The following is a 20,750-nucleotide window of genomic DNA, read 5'->3' on the forward strand; positions in this document are numbered from 1 at the left end:
GCACTGGGGCCCTGTGTGACAGGGTCCCAGTGACACATACATATAGGCCACAAACCTATGAGCACTGGGGTCCTGACCAGCAGGACCCCAGTGACACATAACAAACATACTGAAAACCTAGTGTTTTCACTATGAGCACTGAGGCCTGGCTATCAGGATCCCAGTGAGACAGTGAAAACAGTGACAAACACCCTGACATACACTCACAAACAGGCCAAAAGTGGGGGTAACAAGGCTAGAAAGAGGCTACCTTCTCACAGGATTCAGGTGTGATTCTGGCACTTTGATGGAAAACCCCAAATATGTCAACAGATCAGCACTTGTACGGAGCTGGTGTACAACTGTTTGAGTGGATTCTCACATCAGTAGCCAATCATCGAGATATGGGAAGACTGGTCTTCCCAATCTCTGCAGATAGGATCTGGTCACCACCATCACCTTTGTTAACACCAGACTTGCACTGGTTAGGCCAAAGGGGAGCACAGTGAATTTAAAATGCTCTTGACCCACCCAAAATCACAGGTAACGCCTGTGAGATTCCAGGACGGGAATCTGGAAATATGCGCCTGCAAATCCACCACTACTATCCAGTCTCCTGGATGGGGGACACATAGAACTTGTGCCAGGGTGAGCATCTTGAACTTGTGTTTTCCTAGGTAGAAGTTCATAAGATCTAGGATGGGACAAAGGCCTCAGTTCTTAGTTGTTATTGGAAATTAATGGGAGTAACAACCAGTCCAGGTTTTTAAAACTGTCACACTCACTATTGCTCCCTTGGCCAAGACAGCTTGAACTTCTCCTTGGAGTATAGACAAATGGTTCTCTTGGTGTGGGTGGCATGTTTGTTTGGAGGATAGGGAGTAACCAGGTTTCACAATCTGGAGCTCCCATTTATCTGAAATGATGCTCCTCCATCCGGGGAGCTAAATGGTGATCCTCTCTCCAACTAGATAATCGTGGGTCACCAAGATCAAATGAAAGGGGTTTTGTACCAGCTGTGGATGAGGGGTCTGGGCAGAACATTGTCCCTGTGGGCCTGAATGCTGCTGGACGGCTCCCTGACTGTGTCATCTAAAGGACTGGGATGTTTGTTGCTGTGGAGGCAAATATTGTTTGTGCCTTTCCATAAAGCCCCTTCCAAAACCTCAGGAAGAGCAATGCTGCTGGAGAAGCTGCCTAGACTGTGAAGCTAAGCCAAGAGAGCCGCTAGTGGCCTTACTCTCCTTGAATCACTCAAGGGCCGCCTAGAGCCATCAAAAGACATGTCCGTAAGGAAGTGCTGGACAATGGTGGAGAAGCCTGTGGAGTGAATCTTGGCCTAGTTTCTAAGAACTATGCTGGTGAGGACTCTCCTCGATGAGAAAACCCTCTTTGCAAATGCCTCCATCTTTTTTTACTTCCTATTAGGTTGGGTCAAAGGGAAGGCATTTGTGTTTGTACGACTCAAAGAAGCCTAAACAAAAAGGCTAACCGGAGGTGGATGTTGCAATAAAAAATTAAATCTGGATTTTCAGGAGCAGGCAATGTCATCTTGCCACACGTCTATTAACTGGAGGACAAGAGCCTGACTCTGCCCAGGTGCCCCACACAAAGAGATGATGGACGGAGTGCTGAAACTTTTCAAACACTCATCCCCAGTCACAAATCTGTGTTAAATCCATTATTCTTTTGCTCACCATGCCACTCCAGTTTGGACCCAGCCATATGCAAATTAGTCTTGACCCTGCTCCCCATGGGAACAGTCAAGTCGAACTGCCAGGCCAGCTAACTCCCTGGACCAGAAACAAGCATCCTGGAACTGGTTTTGGGGTATCACCCCACATCAGCCAGGCTACCTTGAATCCAGTGGCACAGCGAGCAAGGGACCCATGTCTGGGCATACCCTGGACACTGTTAGGGCCTTGTTAAACGGCAATAGGGGCTCCTGAGAGGACTATGCTGGGTTCAAAACCTCGGAAAGGAAATCGGTCTCTTTCTTTCTAAGTAGGTAGGACAAGATCACGGGTCTCTGCTACCCTCCTGATGACTGTAGCAAAAATCACTTTCTTCTCAGTGGCAACGGATGGATTAGGAGAAGCTAGACCAATGTTTGGTGAGGTATCCAGGCCATTTGCATTCTGGAGTTTACCAAAAACATCACCTGGTTCAAAGTGACAACATTTCTCATAAAAAATTAACTACTCCTCTCTAGAACAGTCCTATTCAGCATAAGCGTCTATCCTAGGTCAAGGAGAAGCATGGGTATTGGTATCTAATAAAACAATGAGACCTTCAACTGGTGTCAGCCACGTAATATTCATCACCAGTATCAGAGTCAGTGGAACCGATCTTTGTATTCATGACATTGAATGTGTCATCAAAGATGGAGCAAGAAACATTGTTGGATCTGGATTAAATGGAACCGGAGCTGGTGACAGAGCAGGTGATGGCATCAACCTGGGACAAGATCAAGACATAGCTGGCGTTGAGGATGAATACACCAACAGTAAACCAGCCAGAGGTCTCCCTGGATCCCTGGAATGCAAAGATGTACCAGTGGGATCTGGTGTGGCACCTAAGATCCTGTCCATAGACATTTTAAGCTACTGAGACTGATCCGGCATCGCCACCTAATCAGATGGGATCTGAAACAGGATCAGTAATGAAGCTGGCTCCTCTGGAGGAGAATAGCTGAGAGGCCTAGAGGTTCCAGCTGCCTTGTGCGACTCTGAAAGGTGTGAGTGGCAAGACACATGTGAATCATGCTTGGACTTTTAATGTTTTTATGGCTCCTCTTTGACTTACCTGATTTTGGCGAAGACCGATCATGAGAACAAACTAGGGAATGGGAAAGCACCAAAGCCCTCGACTTCAACCAAGATCATGGTGCCCTGGACTTTGATCGTGAATGGGTCTTTCATTTCCTCATTTCGGCAACCACGATCTTCGCTTCATGGTCACAGATCTGGGTTAGTTGACATGGAAAGAAATCAACTGATGCCAGTGCATGCAGGTGATATATATTTACTGGTCTAGACATAAATTCTGCCTAGGACAGAGTGACACAAAGTACAATAATACCGCACAACGCCAACTGTCCACGCGCAAGGGAATTGCTATACAACATTTTCCAGATCCAGCCTGGGTATATTAAAAAAATCTGAGGAATCTGCAGTCTCTATTAGGAAAATATACTATTTATTGTATCAAATTCTGTCTTGATTAAAATGTTTAACTGCTTTGGATTATCTTCTTGTGTTTCTCTGGTATCCCTGGCACCTCTTATTGAGCTGAGCTATGCCACAAAATACAAAGCCAAGAATTACCCAGGAGTGAACTTAGTTGGATAAGAGAACTGTGGAAGCTTAGCTAGAGGTTCTGGTTTTTCTTCTGTGTTGATCATGTTATTGTCTTTCTCCAAACATCTTGTAAATAGTGTCAATACATTTAAGCAATTTGCCTACTGTTTTGATAGCTTCTGGTGAAACATAATAGCTCTGGCAGAAGGCACTCCATCTTTCTGTGGTTGTAGCTGTTTGTGAATCTGATCCCAGCATTTTAACAATTAACTGTAAACTCCATCACTGAGATTGATGGCCTGCCAGAAAGAATCGAGAAGGTATAGGGTGAAGGATCCAAAGATGGTGACAAAAGGAACAATTCAAACAATGCAAATATTAGATGGAATACAAAGTTGCTAAGAATGGGTATTAGAGGCTGATCAAGCCTTGCTACCCAAGGACATTTCAATAACAAGAGCACATCGTAACAAATTATTTTTCCCTAGGGAAGGTTCTCCTGTACAAAGATTTATTGTTTTCAGGACGTCTTGATAAAGAGGAAAGTACTACTCAAAGCAAGAGAAAAAAAGAAGGTTCAACAACTCTTAGGTTTTTTCTTTTGCAATCTTTCCTGACCTGCCATTCAATATGCTTAATAAACAAAAAGAAATGAGAACAATACTATTTGATTTGAAAAAATAAAAAGATATTCGAAAACAATGATGAGAATGACGGACTTAAAATACAACTATTTTGGGATAGTAGTTTCCACACATTTCGGGAGGTTGAAGAAGCTCATAAATTGATGGTGGTGGTGGCAGGAGGTAAAATGCATTATAGAGAAAGGGGACTGAAGAGTTTAGTTTCTCCTACGAGTGCTTGTTTTTCTGTTTTCCTTTTCGTGTTTGTTAAGTTATAACCAGCTTAACAGTTCCCATTTCATAACACTCACTAACGGCAGGGGAGACAAAGAGCGACAAAGCAGGAATGAATGGGTACTTAAAAATAAACCATAGCTGCTAATAAAGGCTACATCAATTGCTCCTGGAGATACAAATATTATTTTATTGCACAACCTTTAGGAGGAGAGTGCATTTCTATGAAGGGTAAAAATAAAATAATACATTACATCAATTAAATAAGTTATTAGAGCAGCAAAAGAATGCTTCAAATGATTTGGATGAAAGAATTGCCCAATATCACATCAAAGATTTTTATGATCAAAAGCAGGTAGCAAATACTCTGAATTTCAAGCAAAAAAGTATATGAAGCAAGCAAACGAATTGGAAAAAGTGATAGCAATGCAAGCTAAAAGGGGAAAAAACCTGAAAGTATAATTCAATTAATTAGGGGTGACAGCAATGACAACCTTGTAGAAGACAAAGATAATTTTGGCAACAGTTTTCAGCTATTTTTTGAACTGTTGAGTGTGGAAAAATTAAAGTGTGCCAAAGAGCATAAAGAGTTTTTTAAAAAATATATGTAGCTTTACCAGGTATTAGTATGGAAAATGTAAACAATATAAAAGAACCAATCAGCATGAAAGAGGCAGAGGATGTAAAAACAAAGTTAATAAAATAAGGCAATTAATGGGCAGAGAAGACGTAAAATCTTTCTTACAAAATCAACTATGGTTCAAAATAACTTGGAGAGGCACGTTTTTCAAATATCTACAGCACAGGGATTGGATTGCTTCCATTAAGCATCAGCATTGGCACATACTGCATTGTGGAGAAATAATCAAACTGTGCAAAACAGACAAAATGAGAGTAACATGTAAAGTAATGATGAAGGAATGTGAACAATTTTGAGAGGTACAAATGGAGTGGGCTGCAGCAAGTTACATTTTTTTCTGAGGAAGAAATCAGGCAAAACTCAGAGAAAATCTTATCTGTGGGTCCAAATAGAAATGTGCCTATTACACTTTCTTCAGGTTGTAACATATGCTACAAAAAAAATAATGGTATCCTAGTGCCAGATGATAAACCACCTGAAATTTGGAAATGGAAGAAAGTATGGGAAAGACAAGCAAGGGAGAATTCTAAAAAAGGGCAGGCATTCTTCAGACAAAAAATACAACTTTGGGGGCATTAATTAACAACAAAAAAACATGGCAACTGGTTGTAGCCGCTCAATTGTATTACGTCAGTGAGGCATTATGTATTATGTCTATGAGGCATTTTAAAGTTATGTTTTTTAAAACTTGTGTTTCAAAATATTCTGCAATTCTGAATTTGATGGGGGTCTGAAGGGTTGATTTTTGCTGAGGTGCAAATACATTCTTTTATCAAGGAAACACAGAGCAACCATTCTCGTAGGCCCATATTCTGAGAGCGGTCTGTGCTCTAGTTGCCCTCATTACTTTCTAAATGTGCACCAGAAGCGCTTCAGGGGCAGGCCTGTCTACACCCATCTGCGGCTGGCAGAGCTGCGCACCAGAACCCCTTCTCCAACTGAACCAGCTGGCAACCGCAGGCTTTCATATTCCCATAATCAACTTTGGGAATTGAATGGTAAGCAGCATGGATGGACCACACTAAATTCTCCCCCTCCCCCTCGTGGAAAAGAAGATATCTGTAGGAGGCTGGGCCTCTATGTAATGTGTAAAGTTAGGCAGGGGGTCCAGGCAACCACATGTTGGTTTAAACTAGATCACCTAATGCTCTAATATTTATGGTAGCTTGGTTGAGCATTTAGGCCAATCTTGGAGAAGTGCAAAGCATTTGTTGTACTCACAGTATCAATCATGCAACTCACACATTCCAAGGAATAACTCGAGACCAATTTATAAAAATACTTCAGATTTTTATATACATTTTAAGACCAAGATTATCAAAATTGGTTAAGTACTTTTGAGGATATGGATTTTTGAAGTTTAAAGAAAATAGTCTTTTTGTGTGTAATTACACACCATAGAAATCAAAGGACAGTCACCTTTAAAAATACTTATAACATCGAACAGTCGTCGGTGGGCACTCGGAACCTGGTTAGCAGTGCACTCCAGCCCAAGTTGTATCCAGAAGCCAGGCAAAGGGTGTGGGGGGGTGGGGGTACTGCAACAAGGTGCCAGTTTCCCACAATATCTAGGGTGTGTGGCTTTAAATTAACTGGCCTACTTGATAGACCTGTGAGCACTAGATAAGCTGTGTTGGCCTCACAGGTAAATAGGCCTGCAAAAACTAGGGAAGTAATTTTGCCCCGGCTGACTAACCAACTGGGGAAAGTGAAGAAGGTTAAGGGCTAATTCATTAATGCCCACTCCTTAATTAAGAATAATCTAGAGTTTTCTGAATTCATCAATACCTAAAACCCTGACTGTATAATGGTAACAGAAACCTGGGCCCGGCGAATCCCCAGATCCTGATTTAGCAGAAGTGGTTACCCACGGTTATTCCATTCTGAGACAAGAGAGGGAGATAAGGGTAGGAGATGATCTGTCCATCATTTAAATAAATACTTTCTACTGCTCAATGGAAGCGGCTAAAAGGTCTGCTCAATGAGAGCCATGAGTTTCAATCCTAAAATTTATCAGACAGCATCCTTTTCTGGATTTCTGACCTATCGCACTCCTGGACCCAGATTCATTTCCTCACTCAAATTAGGACAGATGATTGAACCTTGCTTAGACAAATCCAATTGTACAATTCTAGGTGATTTAAATTTGTATCTGGATCCTTCAATGAATAGGGACTCAGCTACTCTGATTGATACCTTAGCAAGTTTTGGACTTAATTAGTCAAAGTGCTTAAATATTCTGCAAGGCGTAAACTAGATGGAATTTTCTCTAACAGTGCAATGTTGAAGGTTGAGGAAGCACTCCCACTATGCTGTTGGTTTCTTATAGTCATTGAATCCCCCTAGGGAGGCCCATAAAAATCTGAAAAATACATTTTTAGTTGTGACTGGAACAGCATGTGCCAGATGGCATTCTCAAATGTCCTAAACAGTAAAACATTTACTGCTCCAGAGGATGTTAATCTGGCTGCTAAAGAGTTTTCATGTATATTAGTATGGCCTTGTACAAAGGTGCCCCTTTTAAGACTAGAGACTGCCATATGGAATCACTTTCTGCGCCTTGGTTCTCCTACCAATTTGTATCACTGAGATAAACCTTCAGAGACAAGAACGGGTCTGGTGTAGAGATTATACACTGAAGAAAAAAAGGAAATATAGAGTCCTAATTAGAGTATAAACATGATATCTTATCGTATTTGTAATGCAATAGGTTTCACATTTGCGAGAGTTTGTGTTATTGGCATTTTAAATGGCAATGTCTTTTACCTATTTGTAAAAGACTGTGGAGTGGATGTATGTGGTGTGGATTGGAATTATGCAGGTTACATTGGAATTGTTAGTTGTGGAATTGTGTGGGGTGGAATGTAGTGGAAGTATGTGGCATGGTGAATGGATAGGGACACATGTGCAAAATGAAAAGGCTGCAGGTTGTGAAGCATCCTCACAATTATTGGTAAGCAGTGATAAATCAATTGGGAGTGATATTTTCAGAGGGTGGTCTGGATGAAAGTCCTATAGGAGGTAGACCTTTTTGATGGAAGTGAGGTGGCAGTAAATGGATACGTAAGAGATATCTGTAGGTGGTGATGTACATTAGAGATCTGTAGATGGCAGAGTGGGCATTGGGAGGGGATTGGCTGGTAGTGAGAAGAAGTTGTAAGTTTGATGTGCCAAGATAAAGTGAGACATGCAAGAGTTGTGTTGATTAGAGATATTTACAAGCAGTAGAGATTTCGATTTGAAAAGAGATGGCAGCAATGAGTTATAGTGGTAACATAGAGATGAAAGGTTGATGTACTATGCTAGAGACACCTGTGGGTGGTGGTGATGTACTGGATCCCACAGGTATAACTCACAGTTTAGAGTGAAGCAGCTGAAGCGCTATCACAGTTTAAAAAACATTATTTGCTGTCAAGGCATGAAAATGCAATCAATATGAATCTTATTACATTGTATTTGGGAGAATAGAAGGCTCATTCAGCTAGGTTTACCAAGATTTGAACATGTGATTTGCAGGTTTGAACAAAGGGATCTACAGTAAATGCACTACCTCGGAGAACCATATCATGGCTTTAAAATTATGTTCGCTGTGGTTTAGGTGAACCTGAAAAATAAGCAACATTTGACTTTCCAGTGGTTTCCGAACAAGGAACAGTTATGCCCTTTATAAATATGAATCCTCCACTTTTTAGAGTAAAATTACTTGAAATGAAGTATGACGAGACATACAGGTGGGCAAACATTTTCTTTCATAAAACCATTGTGGTGTGCATGGTCTATAAAAAAATCACAATAAAACACTAAGCACGTTCTACGAGAGAAGACAGCAAAAAATGAAATTTTTGGCACTGGTGAGTACACAGTGCCAGATGCTAATACAAATGGAAGCTGAGCTGACAGACACAGTGGGAAACACAGACTCCAGTCTCAGCCGAGTTAAACAACTGCATCCCACTTTTCAATAAAGTGCACATTTTATGTACAAGGCCGTTAGTTTCCATAATTCTATGACAAACTGTATGTGCTTGTGGTCTACAACATATTAAATGTAACCTGCACACAATAAACTCGGAGGCCAGAGAAAAGGTGTTTATTAGTGCAGATCAGTGAATTTATTACCTTGTTAATCAAAAGCCCCATAAGTTACTCGAAGTATTCTAAACGTCCATGAATTACATTTAAAAATCCTTCCGAGGTTGTTTTTTTCAGTCTTCCATCATCGGGATAAAATGTAAAGTTAAAAATATAGATTTAACGAGACACATGGAAGTAGTCACTTAGGGCCTTTTCAGATAAAGAGCGCCTGACCCAGCACAGACATGGTATAGAGTTTAGCACAGTGACAATTAACATTCCGCTGTAAAACCTAGTTAATTAATTAACATGTGTATCAGCTCCTTGGTTTGATTTCTGAAAATACTTTACGCTACTCAGGCATTTCAACTTCATTTTCCATTGAAGCAATTTTTTTTTATTACAGAGCTGATGCCATGAATGCAAGGCCGAATTAAAAAAATGGGCGAAATTTGGCAGCATGCAGATAAGCAGCCTTTTAAGAAAGTAGAAGAGAGGAGTAGGCGCCCACACGACGAAAAGCAGACTGAGCCCCGTGAAGAAAGGATCGGGGCTGGAATTAATGGGAAAACTGAAACCAGGCAGGAGGAGAGGCCATCACACACTGCAACAGGAAGAAGCTGGAAAGTAGTGTGATGGCCAACAATAATGTTCCCTTAGTGAAATCGCCTGGAAAGGAACTAAGCACACAAAGGGAAGGACATTTTGAAAAATGCACCTAGACAAGTGCAACAAAGAACAAATGGCAATAGTGGACATAGTTAAAAGCCCATAGATTGAATACAGCATGTCTTGCATACAGCATATGCGCGCTGCCTGGACTCGACCTAAAAACATCTTAATAGGCAAGTGATTACATTTATTGAGGACTATGAGGTATTGGACCTTTCACAGTTTGGGTTTTGTGGTGGCCATAGCACAGAAGCCACCCTGGTCTCATTAGTTGATAACATTAGAGCAATGGCAGATGCTGGTCAGGTTGCGACACTGATCCTGCTGGATCAGTCAGTGGCTTTTGACAAGGCCTCCCCCCAGTGATCCTTACATCTCGCCTGGCTCAGGCTGGATTTAAGGGCAAAGACCTAAATATGCTGAGAACTTTCCTAACAGATAGGACCCAAATAGTGAATACCGGTCAGGTGAAATCCAAACCCTTCTCTCTTCCTTGAGAGGTTCCTCATTAAGCCCCATGCTATTCAATCTTTATGCTTCTCCATTAGCCAAACTTATTCAATCATGTGGTCTTCATGTCTTCTTCTATGCTAACAATACACATATCATCGTGTCTGTCAGAGGATGAATCGGCTAGGAATATCAACGTTAACAATTGTATGAATGCAATTTTTACCTGGATGAGGAAGAATTTTCTTACGCTAATAGCTGAGAAGACAGAGGAGTTCATTTTAAGAGGCAGCCTCCAGAAATCTACTCGTCCACTCACTATGGCGACTCAGATTTTATCAGGTCGAGCTAAATTTGGAACCTACTCACCCATTCTGGTGAGTTGACAATGAACAGGTGCTCTGTTCATTTAGAAAGTGAAGGAGTAATAAAGAGGCCTTTAAATCTTGTTTTTATTTTGTCACATTTGCTCTGTGTTCAGAGAAAGAGGTCAGACGTTAGTTTACGTCAGACTGCAGAGTTCCAGGATTTCGTAAAGTGAACTCTCTGACCTGTTGTTCTAAGAGTTTGAAAAGAAAGGTTGGTGGGTGTCGGATTATTCCCAACACATAGCATTCAAGTAGCTAATAAGTCACCTGTATAAACATTTCAATATATATTTAATTAGTTGTGAAAGCCCATTTTGTGTACTTCTGTGGGATGAAAAAACGTTTCAATAAGATAAAAACAAATCAGAACACTATACTTAGTAATGTTCAAATAGTAAATATATTACTCAAGTTTTCACAGATTATTGTTAATACACTATATAGTTTTATCAGTAAAGCTGTAAATTAGTGGGGACATTTTTGTCCATTTCAATGGGAAATTTACTGTCTGTAAATGACGGTGTGCTACCACATCATACCTTAGTAATATATTTGTAAAAGTGAGTGTTTAAACTTGAACTGAGAAAAACACCTGCCCCAGCCCTGATGACAATGCTATTAGTAAACTAAGCGGCAAGTCAGGGATCATTTGCACCCTATATGTGGTCTAGATTCTTATTATATATGGAGCAAAAGTATAGTCTATGTAATCAAGCAAATGAGCTTTTCTGTAGAGCAGAAATGCTGAACTCATATATATGAAGGTGCACTCATATGTGAGAATGAAGAAAAAGGTGGTTGTGTAACATAAAATATTTGCCTAGGATTACACATTTTGAGACCAGTTTACAGGTCAAGTACATTTCAGTTAGGTCAAGTAGATTATTTAGATTACTCAATTTGCAGGTCCTGTAAAATGTTTATGATTTTTCGAGCCCTGGGAGGTCAAGTTTCTATTTGGAATAGAAATTGGTGGTCTGAATCGTTTGGAGGTCTGCCTTTACTAGTAAAAGTTGCAAAAAATCATGGGGTCATAGTGGACTCACCTTTGACTCACAGATAAACAGAACAGTAACCTTCTGTTTAAACTTGGTCAGAATATTGTGGAAAGTCTTTCCATATAGTCCACAATATGAGCACAAAACAGTAGTTGTGGCGCTAATTCTGTCTAGGATTGATTATTGTAATGCCTTGCACCTGAATATCAACAAGCTCTCCAACAGGAAACTGCAAATTGCACAGAATGGAGCAGCAAGGCTCTCCTTAGGCCTCCCAAGGCATCAGTCTGTGGCTGCTGAATTGGTCGAGCACCACTGACTGCCCATTAGTAGGCGAGTCACCTTTAAAGCCTTGTGTATTGCACATAAGGCACTATAAAGCTCAGGACCCTGGGCTATTTGAGCAAACTTTCAGTGATACCAACCAACCAGACCACTACGCTCTACTAACAATAAGAAAACAAGTTAATGACCTGTAACTACAGTTATCCAGTATTGGTATCTTTAATAAATTCACATGCTTGAATCATCCCGTCGTCGAAGTGGGAGTCCCACGGTACATGAAAAAGCAGTAAGCACAAAAAAAGAATTCATAGGTTATAAGCTAGTCTAATCACTAATATAGCCTATCCATGTCCTGTTGTAAAAAGAACCAAACTTGACTCATGACCAATCAGGCTCCAGCACCCTCTAGAATACTCCCCAGAGAGGCTCATTCCCTCAGATTTTCTAGCACAAGAGTGAGGAATATGCAATGAAAAGGAACTGAGAGCCTCAAAGGGTAGGAGGGTGGGTCGCATGTGAATTTATGAAAGATACCAATACTGGATAACTGTAGTTACAGGTAAGTAACTTGTTTTCTTATCCAGTATTGGATCTTTCATAAATTCACATGCTTGAATCCGAATAGCCATCAGTATTCTTAACAAACATTATGCCTGCAGTGGATGGTGGGTGCGAACATTGTAATCCTTCTAATTATAGTACCCTATAATATATCTATATACTTTCCTCTACACATATAAGGTAAAATCATATCAAACTAAATTTGCATAGGAATTAAAGACTATTGCATATAGAATTAGTTATACACATTAAAGGAAAGATTTCACCTCAATGAAAAAGATGATGTAGGACCGCCTGTCCAACAAGGGAATCAGTTCTTTGTGATGATTCCAAACAGTAGTGCTGTGCGAAAGAATGCGTAGTCTTCCACGTTGCAGCCTGACATATCTTATCCAAGGCGATCCCTTGAAACAAAGCAGCCAATGTGGAGACTGCTCTTGTACAGTGTGCTCTTGGGTGGCTAGTTAATGGTTTTCCCGCTTTTGTGTGGCAAAATTGAATGGATGCAATCCACTGAGCTATCGTAGCCTTAGTGACTCCTGTCCCTTGACGGCCTTGGGCAAATGAGACTAGCAGCTGGTCTGTCTTCCGGAGCTGTTTAGTATGCTGAAGGTAGAACTTCAAGCGTCTTTTGATGTCCAGTGTGTGAAGAGTCCTTTCCACCATTGTTAACGGATTTGGTCAAAAGTTCTTAATATTACTGGTTCGTTCAAATGAAAGGATAAAGGCACCTTAGGAATGTATCTCGGGTTTGTCCTGAGAAGAACAAAGTCATCTGAAAACATAAGGTAGGGTTCCTTAGTGGTAAAGGCCTGTATGTCGCTGGCTCTTCTTGTGGACGTAAGAGCAAGTAGAGTTGCCACCTTCCATGTGATGTATTTCAGCTCCGCTCTGTGAATAGGTTTGAACGGGGCTTTCATTAATTGTGAAAGAACTACGTTTAAATGCCATTGGGGCGGGGGTGGTCGCACCGGAGGAAAAGTACGAAACAGGCCCTTCATAAACTGTTTGATAAGTCTGGATGAGCCAAGGGAGGGCATATCCGCAGATCGTCTATAAGATGATATAGCAGCCAAATGGATCTTAACAGATGCATGACTAAGCCAGTCTTTGAAAGAGTAAGAAGGTATGAGAGAATTTGTTCTGGCACGACCTTTAACGGATGGAACTTGTTCTGAAGGCACCAGATACAAAACTGCTTCCATTTGAGTCTGTAAGTCCTATTTGTACTGTCAGCTCGAGCCCTAGACAAAATTAGTTTGCATTCTCCATCAATGTTCATGCCCTGGAATTCATGAAACTCAGGAGCCATGTGTGCAATTGTAGAGATGCTGGATCTGGATGATGAAATATCTGACCTTGACTCTTTGTAAGAAGGTTGTGCTTGCAAGGAAGACGTAAGGGATTGGCCACTGACAGGAGAAGGAGCTCTGTGTACCAATACTGTCTGGGCCACTTGGATGCTATGAGTATGATCTTGCAACCCTCTGACTTCATCTTCTTCAGAAGCCTGGGAATTAATGGGAAGGGGGGAAAAGCGTATGCAAAGATCCCGGACCATCGCATCGAAAGAGCATTCCCCCCCGACCCTGGGAGTGGGTATCGACTGGCATGAAATTGGCATTTGGCGTTCTGATTGGTGGCAAATAGATCCAAGGTTGGCCGTCCCAATCATAGAAAGATGCTGTCCAGCTCCCTCTAATTGAGTTTCCATTTGTGGCAGTTGTTGTCCGCCCTGCTGAGAGAGTCCGCTAGGGCGTTGTTGACACCTGGAAGGTGTTCCACTCTCAGGCAAATCTTGTCTAGTGTGAGCCAGTCCCACAGAGATTGAGCTTCTCTTGAGAGGGAAAGAGATCTTGTTGCTCCCTGCTTGTTGATGTAGAACATGCTAGTTGTGTTGTCTGTACGGACCAACACAGAAGATCCTGAAATCCGTGGAAGGAACGCTTTGAGCGTAAGAAATATTGCCTTTAACTCTAACAGATTTATGTGCGTTCTTCTCTGTGCATTCAACCATTTCCCTTGAATGCACGTCTTGCAGATGACCTCCCCGGCCCTCCAATGAAGTGTCCATTGTGATAATGAAGTCTGTCATTGGAGTTAGAAAGGTCAACCCTTGAGAAAGATGGTTGGTCTGAGACCACCATCGCAGTCTCCACTATCCTTGGTGTAATATTTATTGAATCTTTAAAGGATCCTTGAGATTGGGTCCATTGTAGCTGCAATTCCTCTTGCAATGGTCTCATTTTCAACCTTGCTAGGTGGACTTAGGTGATTGATGAGGCGATCTTGCCTAGGAGCGACTTGAACGCCCGTACTGAAACAGAATTTCTTTTTGAGATCCTGATAGCCATGTTGGTTAGTTTCTCCGTGCCTTTGAGAGATAAGCCTTGTTTTTGATGGTGTCGAGTTCCGCACCGAAAAAGACTATCCTGCGTGTAGGAAGAGTGAACAATCTTTGGACGTTTACTGTTAGACCTAGATTGTGAAATAGTTCTAGGCAGACGTTGGTAGCCTTGGTCGCCAGCTGAAATGTAGGGGCTTTTATCAGCCAGTCATCCAGGTATGGGAAGACTTGAAAACCCTTGTTGCGAAGGAAGCCTGCTATTGGGGCGAGACATTTTGTGAAGATTCTTGGCGCTGACTTTAAACCGAATGGGAGGACTTTGAATTGATAATGGGCACCGGCCACAGTGAAGCAGAGATATTTGTGATGCTTTACATGTATCGGTATGTGGAAATAAGCATCCAGGAGATCCATTGTTGTCATGTAATCTCCAGAGTTCAGAAGGTGCAGGATATCCAGCAGTGTGATCATATGAAAGGATTGCTTTCTTAGAAACAATAGGGCTCAGTCAATTATCTCCTCTGAAGTAAATTCTCCATCCTGCAGGATTTTTCGTGCCTCAGACTGTTTGTTCTCAGGAATGAGCTCTCTGAAGGCGTTCATGTTAGACCACATCTGGCGATCATAGTGACCCAAAATCGCTAGAGAGTTGGCTGCACGGACAGTTATAGTCGACATAGACGAGAATCTCATGCCCATATTGTCCAGGCGTCTGCCTTCCTTATCTGGAGGTGTAGATATAGGCGTTGACGGATTCTTAGAACGACTTTGGGCAGCTTGGGAGATGACCGAATCTGGCCTTGGATGCCCTGTTAAACACGCTGGAGAGTTCTGTGTCGCCTTGTACTTTTTATCCAGTTTCTGTGGAACTGGTGGAACAGTCGCTGGATTCTCCATGATTTTGATGCTTTCACTCCAAATAATAAAGTCTATGATTGGGATTGCTCTCACAGACTTTCTTGCCTGTTCTTTGAAGTTGTGGAGGAAGCATTCCAACTGTGAGACCGAAGTTGGCAAATGAAACCGTGTGGCCGCTCTATCCATTAAGTTGTGAAAAACTCCTATATCCTCCGGTGGAGAATCTGATGGTTGAAGAGGTGGTGGTAAAGGAGTAGGAGCTAAATATTCGTCCCATTCATCACTAGGATGTTGTGGTGTTGAAATCTCTCCTTCTCTTTCATCCCCTGAAGAAGAAACATGATTTCTGGGGGGAGCGGCTATTGTAGACTGTGGTGTAAGACTGGGAGTTGCTGGAGGTGGAGGTATACTCCTTGGTGTAGCAGGAGAGGTCGGAAGAGACCGCTGCTTCTCAGCTGCGGTTGGGAACCTCCTCTTATAATCCTGTAACATGGACTGCAAGTCCTGAATCAAAGAGGCAGGCATTTGCACAGTGCCTCTTGGTTGATGTGAAGGTTCATAATAGCGTCTTTGATGAATATAATAAGATTGGTACTACTGTTCGTACTGATCCTAATCTTCCTCCTCCTGATACTTGACATGCAACTGGGATGGGCTGTGTGCATCACCAAACAGGCCCTCATCTGACTCCTCCTAGTCAAGCAGATGACTAGGAAGTAAGGTTGTTACCTTACTAGGTGAAGTATCTTGCGGATAGATTATGGACCTGGACGTTGCAGTAATTTTTACTGTTGCGTGAAGGTCAGGAGACCCAGAGGAAATGAGAATCACGTCTTGGCTTACAGCTACTATTGGCATTGTCAATGGTGTCAACGACGATGGTCCCGTCTATGGAATTGGTGTCATGGACAATTTCTCCGTCAACAACGGTCTCGTGGACGGTGGTGTCGACGACGGTGGCCTCGTTGACGGCAGTGTCGTCGACGGTACTCTCGTTGATGGTGGTGCAGTCGACGGTACTCTCGTCAACGATGTCATCAACAACGATGTTCTCGTCGATGATGGTGTCGACGTTCCCTTCAGCGACAAAGTCTTTTCTGGATGAGCCTTCATCGACGGTGGACTAACTGAAGGAATAGGAGCCTTTACAACAGATGTCGACATAGTCGTAGTCGACGACAGTCTCGTCGACGAGGTGGTGGAGATAGTAGATGTGGAAACTGTTGTCGTCGTCACTGTCGTCAACGGTTCTGTCATCGTCAACTTGAAGTTAAGAGATACCTTTCTAGAGGTGGAAGGCTCTGATGAAGAAGAATGGTGACGGGACTCCTTTTTGCGACAAGGAGAGGATGGTTCAGATGAAATTGAGCTTTGTATGCCCTTAGCACCCTCCTTATGGTGCGTTTTATGACGTTTCCTGGATTTCCCAGCCTGCCCCAGGTCCTCAGATCTAGACCTTTTATGAGGCCTTTCTGAATCACTCTCCTCACCTGAAGTACAGGATTTTCCTGTAACCAGGTCAACAGTCTTCCTTCTCTGTCTCTAAGGGTCTTCGCAGAGAAAGTGCAGCATATCTTGCAATCTTTAACCTGATGCACAGGATGTAAGCAATATAAACAGTCTTTATGTGGATCATCCACATGCAGCCTCTTTTTGCCACAGGTCTTACAAGGGCGAAAAAGGCCTTTCCTGGAAGAATCCAACATTTTCTGAGTTCTCTGAGAGAAAATCTTCCTGTCAGAAGAAGTAAACTGAGCAGAGCTCAGGGAGACTCCCTTCACACAACCTGCGGTAGAAAATCTGAGGGAATGAGCCTCTCTGGGGAGTATTCTAGAGGGTGCTGGAGCCTGATTGGTCATGAGTCAAGTTTGGGTCTTTTTACAAAAGGACATGGATAGGCTATATGAGTGATTTGACTAGCTAAGCCCATGAAATTCTTTTTTGTGCTTACTGCTTGTTCATGTACCGTGGGACTCCCACTTCGACGACGGGGATGATTCAAGCATGTGAATTTATGAAAGATCCAATACTGGATAAACTGGTGGTCATTCTCAAATTTCAGAAAAGGAGCTGGGGAGGTAGATCTTTCTCTGTTGCCACACCCAAACTGTGGAATACTCTTCCTTATTATCTAAATGCTATGGAAAATAATTTGGCCTTTAGATTGGCTTTAAAAACTTGGCTGTTCTCTCTGTAGACTCATCTTATTTCCTTCTGATCGCTTTCATTCCCTTGCCTCTAGATTCTATACATGGCTTGTAGCGCCTTGACGACAATTGGTATTTGAGTGCTTTATAAATCTATTTTCATTTCATTTAAATTAAATTGTATTCTGCTGGCCTCAATAGATGTAGTATTGACCCTACATTGACCATTGTATACCTCTGACTAACAAATAATTTAAAAAAAAAATATATGAGGCCATGGTGCTAAAGAGTTACATGTAATGCAAGAGGGTGGAATAAGTATTTTTTTTAAAAAGGAAAAATTCCAAGGCTTTGGTCTCAGGTAGAATGTGGTTCTTAAAAGTATCTTTTTAGGTATTGCCTAGAGGCTGCTTTAACTATTTCGCCAGCCTCACGTTTTCTCAAAAAGCCAGACACAATCACACATTAGCTTACTTAAACAAAGCGAGCTTCGAGTCAGCCCACTTCGGTTACTGTCAGACAAAGCAGAGACATTGCCCCCAGAGCAGTAATCAGATGATGCTGCAGGGATCAATATAATCTCCCCTGCTTTTTAAACATTACAGGGCCTCCCTGGCCGGGGCACTCCAAGACACGGGCGTACATTTCCATCTGCATGTCGATGACACACAAGTATTATTTAACTTTTGTTCAAATTATTTTCATTCTGACACTGATTTCGATAATATCCATTTCATTACGCAGTGGATGGCTCCAGATATTTTAAGCTAAACGCCCAACAAAACACTGATCATTAAGAACATTTATGAAAAAGGACAATCTTCCTTAAGGCCTGTTATTGTACAGTCTTTTGTTTCCACACAAATAAATATCCATTCCAATGCTATTTACTAGTAATGCTTCACATTACCATACAACATTCCTTTAAAGCTAGAGCTATTGGCATTGCCAATGCGGAAGACAAATTAATCTTATGTGTTAGCACATTAAATCAGACCATACATAAATTTTATATAGTTAGGACATATAGGTCTTAAATGGGTATTATAGAGGTCATATTTTTATTTTATTTTTGTATGTGAGAATGTGTTTTATATAACGTGATCATGTTGGTATGCTGTATGTTGTTTAAAGACTTATGGTCTAAATTAACACTTTTTTGATTGATTGAAATCAGAGCTATCAGCTTGCCTGTGCTTGTTTCTAATGAATGGTAATGCATAGACAATTCCAAATGACCTCAATTCTACCTTGAGCCCAATTTTTGGATTTTGACAGTTTTGTTACTTTTCTAGTAACTTGTTTTTTTTTTTTAAATTATAATGCTTGCCACGGTTTCTGGGTGCCTTAAATAAAAATGTCATAATATACAATGTAATGATATGGATGACATCGAGTTCAGTAGGATGAACCGGGGGAAGGCCCTATAGTGTTTTGAACTTGTGACCTCCAGGTCACAGGTCAGCAGAGCGCTCTCAACTCCATGACCCCCCCTTATGGGATCGTTGAGCAGCCATCCAATTATACACACCAGCCAATGCAGACGTGCTGCCACTGGGTAAAGCAGTTTGCGACTGCAGTCCTTTCCATGGCAACATGCGAAGATACTGGCTGGTAAACACCAGTTGTTTTTATGACTGCAAGGAACAAGCAAAAAGTGAGTCCGCTTTCATGGGAGAAAAACCTACACCTCTTCAAATTTCAAATTGTAAAATCAGTGGGGCGAGAACACTTCGGTGCTATGGGCAGCGTATCAAGCCAAAGTATTTATAATGTGTGAGCGTGTCTCGGTGCACTTGAATTACTGTCCTCATGGGACTGTTCTATACTCATTTCTTGGTCCCTGGGCAGGCTTTGGGAGGTGGGGGCGTTGCAACGGGTGCGGCCGCACTGGGAGCTGACCTGGAAGGTGGGGGGAAGGGGGTTGTCAGGTTGCTGAACAATAACTTTTGATTTTAAAACACCTGCCGCAGAGTTCCTTGCGCCGCCAGCTTTCAGGCAGCAATAAAAATGTCAAGAAAACTCTTGTGATTAATGTTCCTGCTGGAGAGAGAGAAATTGGAGTTTTGTCTAGTGACAGTTGTGACTCCGCATAAAGTAGCGCAGAGGGTTAATATGCCTGCTGCAAAGAACAGATCTATATTTTATGTTAGTAGCTGAGTGGATTAGTAAAGCCAGCCTTTATGTGCGCTTTAAAATAAATGAAAAGTAGGCGAGAGAGGGGTTCTGGGGAGATGAGAGCTTCTTTTGCCACATAGCAGTGAATCCAAGGAGGAGGTCATGGGGGAGAGAGGAGGTGGGGGGTGATGAAGACTGTCGCACCGGGTGTCACCTCACTAAAGCCGGCCCTGCCTGGTCCCATAAGGAAATAAAAGGCGTACACCTATTACTAGACTTCCTTACAGGGAGCATGCTGGGATAAGTTCAAAGTGAATTTAAGGAGTTGCTCAACTAAATCAGTCGTTTGCTAAAGGAGCACGGGCCCTTTTAACCACCTTCCCTGAGAGTACAAAGGTTGAACTAGAGGGAAGTGCAGTCCAGGCCACTCCATTGCTTATTTGCATTATAGAGAACAAAGCAGCTAAAACGGAGGATATCACAGAAGAAAAAGGAAAAAAACCTTTTCCACTGTAAGTACAAAATGTGCTGTTGTCGATCGCAAAGACAATGTTTTAGAATATGCTACTGTTTGGATTGTGCGTCACCCACAGAAGACATGAAGTCTAAATGCGACGTAGTGGACTTCCGCAATCTGCATATGAGAGCAGGAGCCCAGTGTATTGATATTTAAAATAGATTACTAATTGAATTGAAAGGGGGATTTTAAAGACACTCATTTATCCAGTGTAGATAGATGTTTAAACCTAACCTATCAAACCTGCCCAAAAGCAACCCGTGTCAGACTGAGAGGCAACAAATGTATTTCCTAAAATAAAAAATTATGGGAGTGTTTGTAATTTTGTTCATCTTGGTTTCATGACTAAATATAGCAGGTCCCTGAATGGTTGCAGTTATCAAGATTTAAGTCATTTTAGTTTGTTCTCATATAAACTCTGTAAAACTCTTTTGCTTCCTGAAAATATAAAATGCCCTTAAATTCACGAAGAACTAAGGAAGGACGCCTCTTTTAAAGTCACACAATGGGCCTTGAGTCACGTCCCATGGATTCACGCGTGATAATTGCACACTTGGTTAATACCGATCACTGGAAGCCG

General features: G+C 41.9%; 2 protein-coding genes across 3 annotated transcripts in view; one reads left to right on the forward strand and one right to left on the reverse strand.

Moving 5' to 3' along the window:
• The window catches only part of IFT74 (intraflagellar transport 74), a 464,653-nt gene that overhangs the window by 298,483 nt on the left and 145,420 nt on the right, over positions 1–20,750 (reverse strand). The window lies entirely within an intron of this gene.
• LRRC19 (leucine rich repeat containing 19) overlaps positions 20,042–20,750 on the forward strand; it is a 73,126-nt gene continuing 72,417 nt past the window's right edge. The window contains exon 1 of the mRNA XM_069240743.1: positions 20,042–20,165. The gene's annotated coding sequence lies outside the window, so the exon portion shown is untranslated. The remainder of the gene's footprint in view (positions 20,166–20,750) is intronic.

This window comes from Pleurodeles waltl, chromosome 1_2, assembly GCF_031143425.1.
Source record: "Pleurodeles waltl isolate 20211129_DDA chromosome 1_2, aPleWal1.hap1.20221129, whole genome shotgun sequence".
Lineage (NCBI taxonomy): Eukaryota > Metazoa > Chordata > Amphibia > Caudata > Salamandridae > Pleurodeles > Pleurodeles waltl.